Source organism: Ceratotherium simum, chromosome 6 (genome assembly GCF_057802395.1).
Source record: "Ceratotherium simum simum isolate JZ-2026a chromosome 6, ASM5780239v1, whole genome shotgun sequence".
Lineage (NCBI taxonomy): Eukaryota > Metazoa > Chordata > Mammalia > Perissodactyla > Rhinocerotidae > Ceratotherium > Ceratotherium simum.
The window spans coordinates 44,310,036-44,329,797 of NC_141905.1; the positions used below are offsets into that span (position 1 = coordinate 44,310,036).

Genomic DNA, 19,762 nt, shown 5'->3' on the forward strand with positions numbered 1-19,762 from the left:
GTAAGTCAATTTTTTTTCCTGCCAAACATCCATCTCTTTCTCTTATAAATAATATCATAGCATAGGCTGGTGGATGAAGGTACTATACATATAACTCCCCAGTGGTTTTGTTTATTTGAGGAGATGAAGGAGGGTTCAAAAATCTAGTCCTGCCTCTGAAGGAATTAGTATTTAAACCCAGATGTGCCGAGTGGGGTGCACTAGTTAATGAAGTGAGCTGTTTACTCCACATTTCTTTCTCAGATATTGAAGTGAATATCCATAGGCTATGACAATTAAGGAAAGAAAAACAGTCCCATTATCCTATTAAGATATTATTCCTTTACACATGACAGTTGGATAGCTAGACATTTCTTTGAAGGCAGAACATAATTTAAAACAAAGTCTATTCTACTTAACTATTTTTCTCAGTTTTCCAAAACATTTGGGATTTGCAGTGGCTTGCTGTCTTGTTCAAACACAATATCATGCTGTGAGAGGCCGAGAACAAGAAAAAAAATGCAGTATGTGTCCCATGAAAATTGTTCAGGAAAGTTGTAGTGAAAGGGGCAGCTGTTTGCTTTTGGCTTGAGAGCACTTTTCTTGCATTTGCTGGGATCTCAAGGCAGTATAAGAAATGAGCCTGCATAAAAGTAGGTACTGCTTATTAATGGTTTAAGAGGCAATAATTAGCCACTTGCTTTCATCTTTATTGTTGCAAACATCCTGTAATGGTATAACATTCCCGTTTTAAAAAGGATTAAACTAAGCTTAAAAGAGATCAAATAACATGGGTAAGCCATACGTTTAGTAAATGGGAGAGCAGAGATTTGAAACTAGATCTGATACCAAACTAGGTGCTCCATTAGTCACTTCATTTAGTCTCCTAATACTACATTCTTGAGACAATAAAGTGTAAATGTCACCTAAAATGATAAGGGAATGCTAGAAAACGTAAAAAGAAAAATATGTGTTAAGATACCTGGAACCTTACATTCATTAAAAATACCCCTTACATTCATTAGAAATACCAAAGTAGCTAATTAACTCAGGGACATAAGTGATGTCTAAGTGACTAATATATGTTATCTATACCTGTACCTGGAAAAGTGCTGATAGAAAAGTGGATAAAAAGTGAGACTGAGCATGTGAAAGTGCTTTTGCCTAGAATGAACTGGATGTGTCACAGAAATAAAAATTTAGTCTTAAGCTGTAGTAAAGAAGTAATGTTCAGTAGTGAATGAAAAATTAGTCTCTAATCTCTGAGAGATTTAATACAAGACGAAATCAAAACAACAGAAAATATATCAATATCTCTATGTTCACCTGTTAATTAGTATAAACCTGGCTCCAAATGCAAAACTTTATTATTCCAATTTTTTTAAAAAACCCTGTGTACTTTTTGCTGGAAGAAGAATATTGTACAAGACATCTGTCAAAACAGGTTTATCAAATGATATGTTAAATGCAACAGATTGCATTTGATCTTCATTTCTATCAGTGTCAAAAAATAATGACAGAAGTAGGTTGATTTTATAAGTACGCCAACTGTTTCATAAAGAGTAATGCCTATTATATCTACTATATCAAATCTTATGCTTTAGGCACTGAAAAAGCTTCATCAAGCATCTTATCAGTCTCATTGATAAATGATAAACTATTTTTCTCTTAAATTTTCTGAACTATATCTTAAATATGCAGGTATTTCCTACCATATAAACTAAGTTGTGTAATATTTTTTTGGTGTGCAGATGATATCCTAAACATCTATATATGATACATACTTTACAGAACATTTGGCCAATTATTAAATTATTAAAATTAATATTTCTCTGACTAGTTCATGTTCACTTTTATCTAAATGTAATTGAAAACTGATTTCTAAAGGTTTTAGGTGACACTTATTTTGACCCACTGAGGCAAATAACTAGTAAATTTGGAAAGCAATGGGTAAGATTATTCCTTTTACAACTAACTAGCCAATTTGGTCAAAATCTGTAATCTCTCTCTTTTTTTTTTTTTTGGGGGGAAGACTAGCCCTGAGCTAAAATCTGGTGCCAATCCTCCTCTTTTTGCTGAGGAAGCTTGGCCCTGGGCTAACATCTCTGCCCATCTTCCTCTACTTTATATGGGATGCCCCCACAGCATGGCTTGACAAGTGGTGCATCGGTGCGTGCCTGGGATCTGAACCTGCGAAACCAGGGCCACCAAAGCGGAGTGTGGGCACTTAACCACTACGCCACCAGGCTGGCCCCTGTAATCTCTCTAGGTGGACAGGATTGGTGTGCCCCTGTTGCCTTCCATGCTCATTTTGTATCCATTTGCATCCAGCAGGAGAGATTTCCAGAACAATAAAATTATTTTTGTAGATAATTCTTTGATGACAAATTTACTATTGGTAAGCAACAAAGTGTTGTTAATTATAAAAGATATGTTTAAACTTAAGCTATAACCATTAAAAGCACATGAATGGATAATGGAATTACGACCATGCTCATTAAGCAACCCACCCACTATCATGGTGTGGCCATTAATGTTGGAAGCAACAGTTGTTCCTCCAACTCTTTGTTCTATTAGTGATATTAGAACAATATCCACACCATAATAATCTCTTGATAAGAGAAAGTCTATATGCAGCAATCTGTATTGAATAATAATTTTTCTCATAAGATTTTTTGTTCTTTTTTAAATTGTTGATTATGATAAAATGTTCATCATATATCCCATGTGACTCTTTCTAAGATATTGGCCAGCTTAAAAGCCCTTCAGGAAGCAAATGGTTGGATGTATTATGGTGCATCAACAGAGGGGAAATAGAGATATTGAAATAATGAGAAACTAGAACTTTGTAATATAAGAGAAGAGTATATAGCAAAGGCTATTGAGTCTTTTAAGAAAGTGGAAACATCAGCATTAAAGGACTTTAACTTTGTTAGAAACAGATACCGTAAAGCTTTGGAAATTGTCTCATGGTAACTAATATAACTGGGGAAAAGGCTGTTTTAGATTAGCTGTGCAAAATGGGAAAATGTTTATAGGCTACTTAAGCGCATTAACAAAAATCGTTCTTTAACTCCAGTAGAGATGCAGTAAGTGTCTTTTAAAAGACAAAGTATATTTAAAGTGAATATAATATTGTTATTTTCAATATCTTTAACAAAATACATTTGTCACTCATAAACTGTTATTGTGAAATTTGGTGTCAGAGAAAGAAACTGATAATCAAAATGGAAATATATTAAAGAATAGTAATTAAGAAAGATGATAACTTTTACAACTTAATGTTTTTTCCACATTCATTTGCTACAGCAACTTTCTTTTTTCTTTCTGAAAAAAAGTATATGGAAGTAATAGAATCTGTGAGAAGAGTTTAATTCTAGAAGGAGAAAAATATCTGTAACCTGAACACTATCAAAAAGTGTACACTATAGGCTTTCCCTTCTCAGAAAAGTCACCACCGCGTAGTTCAGTCTACAATTTTAGGACTTATGCTTGACTGTTTTCTCCTCCTTGTACACCAAACCATCAGCAAACTCAGCTGGTTTTATCTTAAAATTATATCCCAAATCCAGTCAATTTTCAGCTACTCCAAAGCTACCACCCCAGACCTCGCCATCACCACTGTTGCCTGGACTATTGCCATAGCATTCTGACAGATCTTCCTGCTTCCGCTCTTGCCCACATGCGGAATATGTTCCACATCTCTCCGAGTATCCTTATAAAACGTAAATCATATTATGTGACTCCTCAGCTCTCAAATCGTAATGGCCTTCAATCTGGAGTTGCCATTTTTTCCTTGGAAAGGGCCAGAAAGTAAATATATTAGGCTTTGTGGTCCACATACAGTCTGTGCTACATGTTCTTTTTCTTTGTTTCTGATGTTTTATTAACATCAAATGATGTTTTACATTTAAAAATGTAAAAAAAAAACCTTATTAGGGGGCCAGCCCGGTGGCGCAGCAGTTAAGCTCGCATGCTCCCCTTCAGCAGCCCGGGGTTTCCAGGTTTGGATCCCAGGCATGCCCTGACACACTGCTTGTCAAATCATGCTGTGGTGGCGTCCCATATAAACTAGAGGAAGATGGGCAGGGATGTTAGCCCAGGGCCAATCTTCCTCAGCAAAAAAGAGGAAGATTGGCATTGGATGTTAGCTCAGGGCTCATCTTCCTCACACACACAAAAATTTATTGGCTCACAAGCTGTGCAAAGCAGTCCATGGGCTGGCTTTGGTCCAAGGGCTGTGGTTTGCATACCCCAAAATCCAATTCTGGACAATGATCCCATCCAAGCTGGCAACTGCTCTGACATCATCACCTGGTTCCCCATCATTCTCTGCTCTCAAGCTACATCACCTTCTCACTCTTCCTTCATCAAACAAAACTTATACTTCAGTAAGGCTTTTGCACTTGATGTTCCCATGACTGTAGCATTCTAATTCCAGATATTTACATGACTGACACTTCACTTCTTTCAAGTTTATGTTCAAATATAACTCCTAAGAATGGCCTACCCTATATACTCTATCTGAAACAGCACCCCTAGTTGTTATCTATTAACTTGCTCTGATCTATTTTTCTTCAAAGCACTTAATGACATACTATATGCTTATTAATTTATCTCCTCTTTGTCTCACCTCACTAGATGATAAGTCCTCTGTGTGTAGACCTTGACTATCATGTTTATTACTTGTTAAAAAAGAGACTATGGCATAACAGGTTCTCAATAAATATTTATCAAATATAGGAAGAAATTTATTCATCTATAAATTAACACTGAAAGTGATTATAATTTATTAATTATAATTTTAATGCTGAGATGACTTTAATGACTCTATACCAAAATGTAGGCTTGCTAAATTTAAATATCACAAACTAAGTTCTGAAGCATAAAAGAATTCCTGATGACTCTAATTTTATGGCAAAGTGTTACGATATCAGCAACTTAATTGCAAATTATTCAGAAAAAAAGGAATATATATGTATATAAAAACTTGAGAGAAGAGAGAATATGTGGCAAAATATTCAAAATTGGTAATTTTTGGTGAAAATATATGAGTATGGATGGTATGAATCTTTTCTGTGGTCTTAAAATTTTTCAAAATAAAAGTTAAGGGAAACCTGTGCTGGCTTCTGAGGAAACAGTAAATTTTCGGTGGTTTTATATCAGCTGCCTATTCTACCAACTGATTGACTAAGTTAAAGTGAACACATAATATGTTGTCCATACCAGAACACTTCTGAGAGTGAAAGGTAGTAGAAAAGTTATTATTTATTTGTATTTCTCAATCATATTTGATTTTATCATAGTGTTAGATTTATGAAATATACTTTTAGAATTTTTGAATAATAACACTAAAAAATGAACATGTCCATATACTTAAAGTTAAAAAAAAAGAAAGAAGCTTTCTTTATATTGTTTATCTAAATATAAAAACATAACAGAGGAATTATTCTTGGTGCATTTTCATGTACTTTAATCCACCCCTTTGTTCTATATCTCTCTAAAATCAAGTTTATGGTATTTTTCTAAAGAACATATTTTTTCAACATTGTCTCATAATTTTTTATTTATTTACTAAAATAGCCTTCAATCTCATCTTGTATTTCATGAATAACAACTATGAAATTATTGATATTCTTGGTCATTCTTCTCTGTAGACTATTAATTTGTAATTGAGAAAATCCTTTCTCTACAAATTCTAAAGTAAGCCCTAAACAAATTCCACTAAATCAAGGCTAATCTTAATATTATACTTTTATATTGAAATGTGTCAATATTTCAATTCAAATAATTTCACAGGTGGTCTTCCTTCATGTAGAGGACTTCTATATGAAAATATTTTTATGTAACAAAATTCAATATATATTACCTCTGATTTGTCTTTTAAATGTTTTGCCAAACTGAGAAGCTAGAAACATTAGAAAACTTGTTAAGTTTTTTTTAGGTACAGTAAATATTTTATCCAATTAAAAATGGGAGGTCTGAAGGTCGTTGGTTCAAGATGATGGTGTAGGAAGATCCTAAACTCACCTCCTCCCATGGACACAACAAATCTACAGCTACATATAGAATAATTTTCTCTGAAAAAGACCTGCAAACTGGATGAACAGAGTCTCCACAACAAAAGATTGAAGGGCAGCATCAAGATGGGTAGGACAGGCAGAGACACAGTTTGGCCAAGAAAATCCCAGCCCAGGCTTGGGGAGCCTGATCAGGAGGTTTCTCAAAATACAGAAATTTTCCCTGAGAAATGAGGAGTTTGTGCTCCACATCAGGCACCCCAAACCTTATATCCTGCAAAGGAGAAATGAGCCCCCAAACTGCCTGTCTTTGAAAACCAATGGGGATTACATGCAGGAAAAACACAGAACTGTAGGGAACAGAGAACCTGCTCTTAAAGGGCTCAGGCACAGACTCACTTGTCCCAGCACCCAGCACAAAAACACTAGTTTGAAAAGCCCCTAAGAGGAGACACAATTAGTAAACTTAAAGCATCTGCTGGAGAGGGAGGAAACTGTTGAGACTCTCATCTCAGATGGAGACACTAGTGGGTGCCATTTTTGCAATCTCATTTTACCTTGCTAGTGCCAGCACTGATGGGCACCATTTTGGAATTCTCCCTCTAACAAATCTACTAGATCTACTAGAATACTCCCTCTACCAGAGCCAGTGGGAGTGCCCTGCTGAGAGCCCCGCCCACACCTGCACTGTAGCTGTGACCCCACCACAGCAGGCAGGCATGCAAAGCCCACACAGGGGGTGCCCTTGAGCACCTAGCTCTGGTGGCCGGGAGGATTGCATTTCTGGCCCCATAGGACATCTGCTACACAAGACCACTCCTTTAAGACAGGAAGATGTAGTTGATTTACCTAATACGTAGCAAAAAAGTCAGGCAAAACAAGGAGATAAAGGAATATGTTCCAAACAAAAGAACAAGACAAAACCTCAGAAAAAGAACTTAATAAAATGGAGATAAGCAATCTACCTGATAAAGAGTTCAAAGTAATGGTCATAAAGATGCTCAATAAACTCAGGAGAAGAATGGACAAACACAGTGAGATCTTTAACAAAGAGAGAGAAAATATAAGAAAGTTCAAAACAGAAGTTACAGAGCTGAAGAACACAATAACAGAACTGAAAAATACACTAGAGGGGTTCAACAGCAGACTGGATAAAGCAGATTGAAACAGCGAGCTAGAAGACAAAGCAATGGAACTCACCCAGACAGAGCAGCAAAAGGAAAAATAATTTAAAAAAGTAAAGATATCTTAAGGGACAACGTCAAGCAGAATAACATTCTCATTATAGGGGTCCCAGAAAGAGAAGAGAGAGAGAAAGGGCCAGGAAACTTATTTGAAGAAATAATGGCTGGAAACTTCCCTAATCTGGTGAAGGAAACAGACGTTCAGGTCCAGGAAGCCCAGAGAGTTCTAAATAAAATGAACTCAAAGAGATTCACACCAAGATACATTACAATTAAAATGGTAAAAGTTAAAGATAAAGAGAGAGTCTTAAAAGCAACAAGAGAAAAGCAACTTGTTATGTACAAGGGAAACTCCAAAAGGCTGTCAGCAGATTTTCCAGCAGAAACTTTGCAGGCCAGAAGAGAGTGGTATGACATATTCAAAGTGCTGAAAGGAAAAAACTTCCAACCAAGAATTCTCTAGCTGGCAAGGTTGTAATTCAAAATTGAAGGAAAGATTAAGAGTTTTCCAGATAAGCGAAAGCTAAAGGAGTTCATCACCACTAAATTGACCTTACAAGATATGTTAAAGGACTTCTTTAAGCTGAAAAGAAATACTACTAATTAATAACAAGAAAACATAAGAAAGTAAAAATCTCATTGGGAAAGGTAAATATATAGTAAAGGTAGTGTATCAATCACTTATAAAGCAAGTATGAAGGTTAAAAGACAAAAGTAGTAAAATTAACTAAACTACAATAATTAGTTAAAGAATGCATAAAATAAAAAGATGTAAAGTGTGCCATCAGAAATATAACACATGGGGGAGAGTAAAAAATGTAAAATTTTGGAATACGTTCAAATTTAAGTTGCTATCAACATAAAACAGACCAATATATACACAAGAAGTTATATGTGAACCTCATGGTAACTACAAAGGAAAAATTTATAGTAAGTATACAAAAGAAAATGAAAAAGAAATCTAAACATAACACTAAAAATGCCATCAAACCATGAAGGAAGAGAAAAGAGAAAAAGAAAGGAATAAAGAAGAACTACAAAAACAGCCAGAAAACAATTAACAAATGGCAATAAGTACATACCTATGAATAATTACTTTAAATGTAAATGGACTAAATTCTCTGATCAAAAGACATAGTGTGGCTGAATGGATTAAAAAGCAAGACCCTATGCTGCCTATAAGAGACTCACTTCAGACGTAAGGACACGCACAGACGGAAAGTGAAGAGATGGAGAGGGATATTCTATGCAAATGGAAATGAAAAGAAAGCTGGTGTAGCTATACTCATATCAGACAAAATAGGCTTTAAAACAAAGACTGTCATAGAAAACAAAGGGTATTACATAATGATAATGATAAAAAGTGGTCAACCCAGCAAGAAGATAAAACATTTATAAATATATATGTACCCAACATAATTGCATCAAAATATATAAAGCAAATATTAACAAACCTAAAGAGAGAAGTTGACAGCAATACATTAACAGTAGGGGACTTTAACACCCCACTTACACCACTGGATAGATCATCTAGACAGAAAATCAATAAGGAAACATGGGCCTTAAGCAACACATTAGAACAGATGGACCTAATAGAAATATATAGAACACTCCATCTAAAAGCAGCAGAATACACCTTCTTCTCAAGTGCACATGGAAAATTCTCCAGGATAGATTAAATGTTAGGCCACAAAACAAGTCTCAATAAATTCAAGACTGAAATCATATCAAGCATCTTCTCTGACCACAATGGTATGAAACTAGAAACCAATTACAAGAAGAAAACAAAAAACCACAAAAATATGGAGATTAAACAACATGTTACTGAACAACTAATGGGTCATTGAAGAAATAAACACATGCCTAGAGACAAATGAAAACAGAAACATGACGTACCAAAATCTATAGGATGCAGAAAAAGCAGTTCTAAAAGGGAAGTTCATAGCAATACAGGCCTACCTCAAGAAACAAGAAAAATCTCAAATAAACAATCTAACTTTACACCTAAAGGACTAGAAAAAGAAGAACAAAGCCCAAAGTTATTAGAAGGAAGGAAATAATAAAGATCAGAGTAGAAATAAACGAACTAGAGAATAAAAAGACAATAGAGAAGATCCATTGAACTAAGAGCTGGTTCTTTGAAAAGATAAAGAAAATTGACAAACTTTTAACTAGACTAACCAAGAAAAAGAGGGAGGTTTCAAATAAATAAAATCAGAAATGAAAGAGGAGAAATTACAAGTGATACCACAGAAATACAAAAAATCCTAAGAGACTACTATGAACAATTATATTCCAACAAACTGAACAACCTAGAAGAAATCAATAAATTCCTAGAAATATACAATCTTCCAGGACCAAATCATGAAGAAATAAAAATCTGAACAGACTGATTACTAGTAAGGAGATTGAAACAGTAATCAAAAACCTCCCAACAAACAAAAGTTCCAAACCAGATTGCTTCTCTGGTGAATTCTACCAAACATTCAAAGAAGATTTAATATCTGTCCTTCTCAAACTCTTCCAAAAAATTAAAGAGGAAGGTACTCTTCCAAACTAATTTTACAAGGCCAGCATTACCCTGATATCAAAACCAGACAAGGACACCACAAAAAAAGAAAACTAAGGCCAATATCCTCAATGAACATAGATGCAAAAATCCTCAACAAAATATTAGCAAAGTGAATTCAACAATACATTAAGAGGATTATACACGATGATCAAGCGGGATTTATTCTAGCAATGCCAGAATGGTTCAATATCCACAAATCAATTAATGTGATACACCACATTAACAAAATGAAGGATAAAAATCATACGGTCATCTCAATAGATGCAGAGAAAGCATGTAACAAAATTCAACATCCATTTATGACAAAAAACTCTCAACGAAGTGGGTATAGAGGGAACTTACCTCAATATAATATAGGCCATATAAGACAAACCACAGCTAACACCATACTCAATGGGGAAAGCTGAAAGCTTTTCCTCTAAGATCAGGAACAAGACAAGGATGCCCACTCTCGCTACTTTTATTCAACATAGTACTGGAAATCCTAGACACAGGCAAGAAAAAGAAATAAAAAGCATCCAAATCAAAAAGGATGAAGTAAAACTGTCACTATTTGCAGATGACATGATATCGTAAATAGAAAACCCTAAAGAGTCCACCAGAAAACTGTTAAAACTAATAAGTGAATTCAGTAAATTTGCAGGATAATCCAAAATCAATGATGTAGACAGCTGTGGCATTTCTATACACTAATAACAAAGTATCATAAAGAGAAATTGAGAAAACAATCCCATTTACAATTTCATCAAAAAGAATAAAATGCCTAGGAATAATTTAACCAAGGAGGTGAAAGGCTTGTACACTGAAAATTATAAGACACTGATGAAAGAAATTGAACAAGACATAAATAAATGGAAAGATAATCTGTGCTCATGGAATGAAAGAATTAATATTGTTAAAATGTCCATACTATCTGAAGCAATCTACAGATCCAATGCAACCCCTACCAAAATTCCAATGGCGTTTCTCACAGAACTAAAACAAATAATTCTAAAATGTGTATGGAACCACAAAAGATCCCAAATAGCCAAAGCAATCTTGAGAAAGAAGGACAATGCTGAAAGTATCACACTCCCTGATTTCAAACTATACTACAAAGTTACAGGAATCAAAACAGTATGGTATTGGCATAAAAACAGATAGACAGATCAATGTAACAAAATCAAGAGCCCAGAAATAAAACCATGAATATATGGAAAATTAGTTTACAACAAAGGAGCCAAGAACATGCAATGGAGAAAGGACAGTCTCTTCAATAAATGGTGCTGGTGAAATGGGCCAGCCACATGCAAAAGAATGAAATTAGACCGCTGTCTTACACCATACACAAAAATTAACTCAAAATGGAGTACAGACTTGAATGTAAGACCTGAAACTATAAAATTCCTAGAAGAAAACATACGCAGTAAGCTCATTGACACCTGTATTAGCAAAGTTTTTGGAGATCTGACTCCAAAAGTCAAGGGAAACAAAAACAAAATAAACAAATGGGACTATCTCAAACTAAAAAGCTTCTGCACAGTGAAGGAAACCGTCATCAAAACGAAAAGGCAACCTACCGAATGGGAGAAGATATTTGCAAATATTATATCCAACAAGGGGTGAATATCCAAAATATATAAAGAACTCACACAACTCAACAGCAACAAAAAAACCCAACCAGATTAAAAAATAGGCAGAGGATCTGAATAGACATTTTTCCAAAGAAGACATACAGTTGGCCAATAGGCACATGAAAAGATGCTCAATGTCATTAATTATTAGAGAAATGCAAATCAAACCACAATGAGATATCATCTCACACTGTTAGAATGACTATTATAACAAAGGTAAGAAATAACAAGTATTGGAGACGATGTGGAGAAAAGGGAACTCTTGTGCACTGTTGGTTGGAATGTAAATTGGTGCAGCCACTATAGAAAAGAATATGGAGATTCCTCAAAAAATTAAGAATAGAACTACCATATGATCCAACTATTCCACTTTTGGGTGTTTATCCAAAGAATTTGAAAACACTAATTCGAAAAGATATATGCACCCTTATCTTCAGTGCAGCATTATTTACAATAGCCAAGATATGGAGACAGCCTAAGTGTCCATCAATGGATGAATGGATAAAGATGTGGTATACATACACAATGTAATACTATTCAGCCATAAAAAAGAATGAAATCTTGCCATTTGTGACATGAATGGACCTTGATGGAATGCTAAGTGACATAAGTTAGACACAGAAAGACAAATACTGTATGATTTCACTCATATGTGGAATCTAAAACAAAACAAAACAAAGACAAACTCATAAACACAGAGAACAGATTGGTTGTTACCAGAGAGGAAGGGGGCTGGGGAGTGGGCAAAATGGGTGAAGAGGGTCAATCGTATGATTATGGATAGTAACTAGACTTTTGATGGTGATCACCTTGTAGTATATACAGATGTCAAACTATAATATTGTACACCTGAAACTTATGTTATATACCAATTTTACCTCAATAAAAAGCAAGGAAAAAAATGAGAGCTCCATCAAAAGATTCTTTCCATAAGATATTCTAAAGAGCATTTATAGAATTTCAAAATAAAATCTTACTCACTGTTTAACCTTTCATTATTTTTTAACTTGTTCAATCCACCCATACTTTTGTAGGGCCACATTTATATATCTTTTCCTCTTTGCAATCTTTATTTTTAATTACTGTAATTCACTAGAAGCTCCAAAAGTTTATTTATTTGGTGGTGTACTCATTGAATGATTTTAATAAAGATTCCAAGGTTTTTTTTTTTAAACAAAATGCAATCAAATTTTAGAGAACTAATTTATAGAAAGATACATTATTTTAGGATACCTAAGTTATTTGATAAAGTAGTTCATCAAAGGCTCAAATATTTCTAGCATCTGACTAATGAAGAGCTGCAAAAAGACAATATGCATACTGCATAGACATTTGTCTCAAAAATCTATAGTTCAATATCTCTGTGTTTATATACAAATATTTTAGGTTTAAACAACAGCTTCTATGAAATTCTAAGTGCTTTTCTATTTTATGGATTCTTAAATTAGTTAAACATTGTTTTTACCATGATACTATTTGTCAAAAACTTTACTTCATATTATCACCATGATAGCAAATTATTTTACCTTACATATTGTATTATTTCACTGAATTTCTATTTAAATTAATAACTATTAGATTTTTTTCAAATTCAACTGAAGGAACTTCTAAAATGTTTACCTAGAGTTATGAATTGTCTGAAAAGAACTAGTTTATTATTGAAATTAATTTGACTCATTTTCTATTTGACAAATCTGATAAAAGTGGCATTATTTGACAATTTTGAAATTCTTTTCTACTAATGGAACCAATATCCATTAGTATGGATATTGGCTTAAAGTTTTGTGTGCATGTGCAAGAAATCTTGGAATCAAAATGATCAAATTGAATTTTGAAGAAGTCATTTGATCTGAACACAATATCATGCTTCATGAATGATATGTAAATACACCTTATGCAGCTGCACGTGTTAAATCTTTGTTTTAGGACACAGTCTCATTAATATAGCTATTCACTTCTGTAATTGATGCTATTGCTTCTTCAGCAATTCTATCTTTTTCTTCTGCTTTCCATGTGGCCAGCGATAAATACAGTAAATGCCAACAAACACTGTGTGCAAGTAACATCAACCTTCTTGAGAAAGGGAAATTCAGTTCTTACTTTTTCATTATATGTGCACTTTTTGGGGGTTGGGCTGTTCATTGCTGCAGAAAGGGTTTATGGCTAAAAATTAAATAAGCACTAAAATACTTAATCAATAAATGAATACTAAATCAAATAAATGAATTGTAGATTTATACCAAACAATAAACGACAAGTCCTTTGTAGTAAGAAGCCTCAGACTACTCTCCATGTGCTCTATGGCAGGATTGTTGAGCCTACATTTCCTGTACTTATTCACATCCACCAAAACTATAATTCTCTCATTTTTCCACTGACCCCACCAACTACCAACCATGCCTTATGGTTTCACGTATCTCATAGACCATGGCAGAACCCATGCCCTAACTGGCTGGTCGACCAAGTAGGGGGCCTTGGATAACAGCTATTCAGACTTCTCCCGTTACTTCCCTTTTACCAGTGGAAGGCCAGGTGTGCTCTCTGTGAAATGTTGTCTGGAGCTACCTTGTCCTGGCAAGGATCAGCAAAAGACAGATGTGCCTTACAGCTTACTTAAGCATATGTTAAAGTGAGAACGTTGTTCTTTATCCGTTAGTGTTTTCACGCCAGAAGTACAAAGTGGTGAGCTACCGAAATAATCCTAACTTGTTTTTATATAATTTGTTTTTTTTTAGTAACATTTTGTTACCAAATGAAAAATCTAGGACAAAGGCTAAACAAAAGTGATACAAGGAAAACAGGTGCAAACCAGGACTGTCCAGGACAAACAGAACGCGCGGTCTTCCCAGATACAATGATAATATACTTCACTAGACGTCAATAATGTCTTAACCATTCATTTGACACTATGGATCACAGTTTTCCAATTAGAAAAGAAAAATACAAATTTATGTTTTGCTATTGTTATCTTTTTTTTTTCCCTGAAAGACAGCAGTGTAAAGATCTGGTTTTAGTTTTAGTGTTTGAGTTTAATTCCTTTTCTTTAGTTAATTTACAGATATTCATAGAACTTTGTTTTAAAGGCCACATTGCATACACATTTCAGGGATATTTCTGTGACTTGTCTCAGATTTCTTCAATGGTAACTTATAATGCATATCAAAGTTGGTAAATATCTACTATAATATTTTATCACTGCATGACCTTAATGGTAGTGTTATCACTGGTCCTTAAAACATCTGACAATATTCTAAGATGGACATTCATAATAACACATGGTGTAATGCAAATATACTATAATAAAAATGGGAAGAACAGAATTCTAATTCTATAACTTAAAACATTGTGACATTAGATAAGTGACTTTTCTAAAAACATTATAATGATACAATGCACAATACAATAACAATGACAATATTACATGTAAATAATAATGAAAATAAATACTACTTCTATATCTCATAATGTATTTGGACATCAGATGAGAAAATGGATGTGTGGAACCATGAGGAAGGGGCCCATAAATAGAGTAACCAAGGGAATCACTGTGCATTTCTATCTGGGCTATGCAGTTTCTGCTCACCTGGGCTGGATACACACCATTGGATCACTTTGCTTTTTGTTTTTTTTTTTTTGAGTGGAGAAGAACTTGATACTTGTAAACATTACAAATTGTTGCTGTAAGTTGTACAGGATCCCATGTCATTAGGGATGGGAGAAGAGACCTGGGTCAGCAGATGGCAGCGGCCAGAACACACAGTGAAGGCACCCCGGGGACTGCCAGGTGCTATGGGAAATGGTTCATGCACAGGGTCTCATTTCAGCCTCAGGGAAGCCCTGAGAGTTAGGAATCTTATGTCATCTTACACATGGGGAAATAGACCTAGAGAAGTCAGCACAGTGAAGAGCTCATACAGGGGCCAAGTAGCAGAGCCAGGATTCAAATCCAAGCCACGCTATGTGCACTAATCCCCCAGGACCCAGCTCTATTCCTGCTCACAGGGGCCTGTAAGGAGGAGGCTCACACTCACTGCCCTAGGTTGAGTACTAGAACCACCTGGAGAGCCTGGTAACAGGCCCCACCCTCTGCCCAGGAAGGAGGCAGCCAAGCAGAGCGAGTCACCTCACCCTAAGCACAGGGGAGGACAATGGGCAGACAGCAGGAAGAGCAGGTGGCAGGAGCTAAGAAGCCAGGTCGTGGGGCATCACAGCCACAAGCCTGAGCTTCGTGCTCCCACGCCCAGGTGTGGCCTTCAGACATGCACCAGCCAATCATCTGACATCACCAGATGGTGGGTTTTGATGGTGACATGGGAGAGCACCTGTCCGCCCCCAGAGCAGCCTAACAGAGGCACTGTTCCTGATCCTGTCCCATGGCACGGTGGGCTGCTCCTGGTGGATCCTCCAAAGGGTGACGGGAGGGGAAAGCCTGCTCTGCATACCCCAGCTCTCTGCTCCCTCTTCACCAGGAGCCTCCCACATCCCAGGTCTGGGCAGAACTTGTCACAGCACTGCCCTGTCATCTTGACCGTCTCTCTCACTAGTCCAAGAGCTTCGTGGGGGCTGAGGGCACATCTTGCTCCCCTTTGCAGTCCTAGTGTTAGGGCCCAACGCGGCTCCCCTAACCAGTGCACAACCCAAAATTTCTATGCTATGACCCAGAATCAGAGGAACCAGTAAGTGGCAATGTTCCAGAACAGGTGTTCTGGTTGTCTTTACTGGCACCACATCTACCTGCCACAGGTGGACCTGGATTCTGCCAACAGCCCTGATGAGACAGAGGAACAGTAGGGTGTGTGAGAGGGGTCACTCACAAGCTGGGACAAGGAAGAGACAAGGCTGGTTTTCATTGGCTCTGAAGCCACACCTGAAGATCTATCTGGAAGGAGCATGAAGAAATGGCAGCCCTTGCAGAACACCTCCTGGCCTCCTGAAAGGTCCGCTCTGAAAAGGTCACACTTTTAGGCAAGTTAAGATGCATTTTCTTTTAAAGGGATTAATCAGTCCTCCTTTGTTGGGCTCCTTCTGGAGCTGCGGGAAGCCTGGAGAAAATGCCCAAGTTTGGGGGTGGGGAATGCTCCAGAACTCATCAGCCTCCCCCACTTCAATTTTAGCTGAGGAGGGCCAAGAGGCCAAGGAGAAGGGACAGGCCCCAAATCTCAGCTAGTAAAGGGCAGAGCCGGGTACTGCTCACCCATCTTGCCTCAGCTGGCCACTTTTCAGAGCAGCGGGTGGACCCTAGATTCTACCAGTGGTTACACTGCTCTCCAACCCTGGTTAGGGGGATCAGACCTATTGCTACCTTTTCGTACTCACAGGGAAAACTGCTGGAGAGTCAGGATGGACCCACTCCCCAGACCGTTTCCACCATCCTAGAAGCCCACCCTTGGCACATGGAATCAGGGCCAGGGATAAACACACCACAAGTACACTCAGTTTTACAAATCTGATGACGGCCCAGTGGGGTATACATTTTGGGAAGATGCCCCAAACTTGGCTCTGAAGGTTCTTCCTAGGGAAGGCCAGCTCTCAGTGGCCTACTCCTTCTGGGATGCAAGCCCCAGGCTGAAGAGGTCCTGACCCTCCAACCTTGGGTTGTGGAGTCATTACCTTGGTGCCGGCCAGGTTACGGGAACAGCCAAGCTGAGACAGGACAGGTCCTTGCAGCCTAGGCTGGGGCCTAGCCTGCTTCTGGGGCTCACTCCCAGCTGTGCCAGGCTTTACTTGTCAGCTGGCTGTGCTGGGTCTTGCTGGTACCGACGGCACTCAGGCGAATGTTTCTCTTGACCTTTTCGCGACTGCGCGTGTAGCGATGCCATGAGAGAGGCTATCCTCTGGGATAGCAGGGGGGTCTCGGGACTTCCTGGGTAAGGCTCTGGCGGGCTTCTCCGTGGATGACGCCGCCTCCTTGGACCAGCGCCCCGCCCAGTGCTCAGGCGGGGGCAGTCGGAGCAGCCGGACGCAGGAGAGGGCCAGGCGGCTGATGGTGCTCACGGTGACTGTGTGGTTGGGGTGGTTGTCAGCAGCCAGTCCAGCTGGTCTGCCTCCTGCAGCGCCTCCTCCCTCTCCGCCAGCATCTTCAAGGATTCCTGTGTGACTCTCCTCCTGGATCTTCTGCTTCTCCTGCTTGAGCCGCCGCTGGACCTCCTCCATGACTGCCTTCTTCCGCTCCGCCTTCCACCTGCGGAAGCCAGTCAGCTACTCCCCCTTCTTTTCCTTGTTGAAGCTGAGAAGAAGCCACGTGGCCGGTAGTGGCCACCTCGATAGTTCGTCCCGTTGCGGCCCATCACGGTGAGGCTTCTGGCGCTGCTCCCGCTGCCTAAGACACTTCTGGGTGCAGCGTCTCTCGACCTCCCTGGCGCTCTTCCCAGCGATGCTCCACCTCACTTTGCTCTTAGTCATAAAAAATTAAATACTCTGGTCTCTTTTCTCACTAACTTGCCTGCTTTGTCACACAGTCTTGCTAAATGATTTCCTAACGACTGAACACAGTTCATTTCTACAAACAAAAATTAAATCATTTCTTTCCTCCCAATAAAACCCCAGTTTTTCTCCTTTGTTCTCTCCACACACTTTCTACTGCTATGTATTAAAATAGTAGTAGTAGTGTCACCGGCACTGCTCAGATCAGTGCAGTGAGGTCCCAGGTTCTTGGTCCACAGACACAAAAGAATTTGAGAGCGGACACACAGTGGAAGTTTTGACAGATGAGGATTTATTAGCAAAGCAAAAGTACACCTCCAAGGGGAGGGGCGGGCAGGCTCCAGATGAGCAACTCCCCTGAAGTTGTAAGTTGTGGCGGTCGGTGGCTTTGGAAGGTGGGGTCCCCAGGGCAGTGAGGGTCTTGGAATGCGGGCCAATGGGGCCATTGCGTCCACCCCCATGTTGGGAGGGGGAGATTTTTTCCTTACATAGGCATGTCTGGAACTGTTGTGTTGGTGATCCCCCATGAGGGGGTCAAAACTGCAATGCCAATGAGGGTATAATGAGGCTTGGGGTTACTCTTGGTCAGGGTCCGGGGGGAGTGCTGCACGTCCAAAGAGCCACTGCCCAGTAATTAGGATGCTGCACCTGGTGGAGTGGCCTTGCTCCCAGCTCATGTCTAGCTTCCTGCCTATCTCAGTCGTAATGTCATCATTCAACATGTACTTAGAGATTACTATTTATTAGGCACCATTCTAGGTGATTTACATACTCCAATTCATTTAATTCTGCAACAGCATGAGGTAGAATGTGCTTTAGAGATCTGTTTATGGATGAGGAAAGTGAAGACAGAGAGGTTAAACAACCTGCCCAAGTTTACAGCTATTTCAGTGACAAAGCCAAGATATATTCCAGGTAGTCTGATTCTAGAATTTGTGTTATTAACCCCTATGATATGTTGTGTGCCTGTGCAAGCGTAAGTGTGTGTGAGTGTGTGTGTGTCTGTGTGTTTAGGTGCTAAGAGAAGGCGTGTGTCCTAATGTGTAGGTATAGAGACATAGAACATAAGGGTAATTTTACACTCTGAAGTCAGGTTTAATTTTTTGTAGTAGTTATTTTTATTTGCTTGTTATTGGTGTCATTTGTTTTGTTTTGTTTCCAAATATCTAAAAATAAAATATCTCATATGACAGAGTTACTAACTTTACAATATACTTCCTACGCATAGAATAAGTATCTTCTTGCTGGAAAAGCATTTGAACCTCATAATGCCAAAGATCTTCTGTCTTTTGCCAGATTTTGTTATGCATCACACAAGACCCACTTCATCATGCTGAAACTCTGTACCTTCCCTTCAGTCACCAAATATCTCTGAGGGAGGGGCAATCCTGCCAAAGAAAGTGAGATTATAGTAGATTTAAGTCTGGTGAGGGGGTGGGGGCAGATAGTATATATTTAATAATACTGTATTCCAAAAATTTTATGCCATCTAAAATTTTTAAATAATAGAATACTACTTAAATACCTATTTAATCAAAATTACTTTCTTTCTATAAGAAAAAAGACTTCAAATGAATATTCAGCTTCAAAAATTATAAAATCATTTTTAAACTAAATCTCAAACCACCCCTCCTTAAATAGTTCAACATGAAATATAAAATAATTATAATGCCCTGTATGCATTTATATACAAAATTGTATTTGGATTGGTGTAAGGTCCTCAAGTTTTTAGCCTTCTTCCCCAAATGGTTTTAGTTTTTTAAAAAATGTTAGTCCTCTCAGATAATTATTGTCAATAAATTAAACATAGTCCTTAAAAACTAATGTATGAAAAAATTAACGATGAAGTTTCTGTGAACAAGGACTTTTATGCAGACAGATGAACAGTCTGATATAATTATGGTTCAAGGTGCCAATTTTGTCCTTATGCAAAAACTAAGACCCACGGGCAGTATCACCATAAATAGAAAA

At 37.8% G+C, this 19,762-nt stretch overlaps 1 protein-coding gene and 1 pseudogene across 7 annotated transcripts in view; one reads left to right on the forward strand and one right to left on the reverse strand.

Moving 5' to 3' along the window:
* The window catches only part of PCDH15 (protocadherin related 15), a 1,681,754-nt gene that overhangs the window by 422,228 nt on the left and 1,239,764 nt on the right, over nt 1–19,762 (forward strand). The window lies entirely within an intron of this gene.
* LOC101408073 (nucleolar protein 12 pseudogene) lies at nt 17,067–17,770 on the reverse strand (annotated as a pseudogene).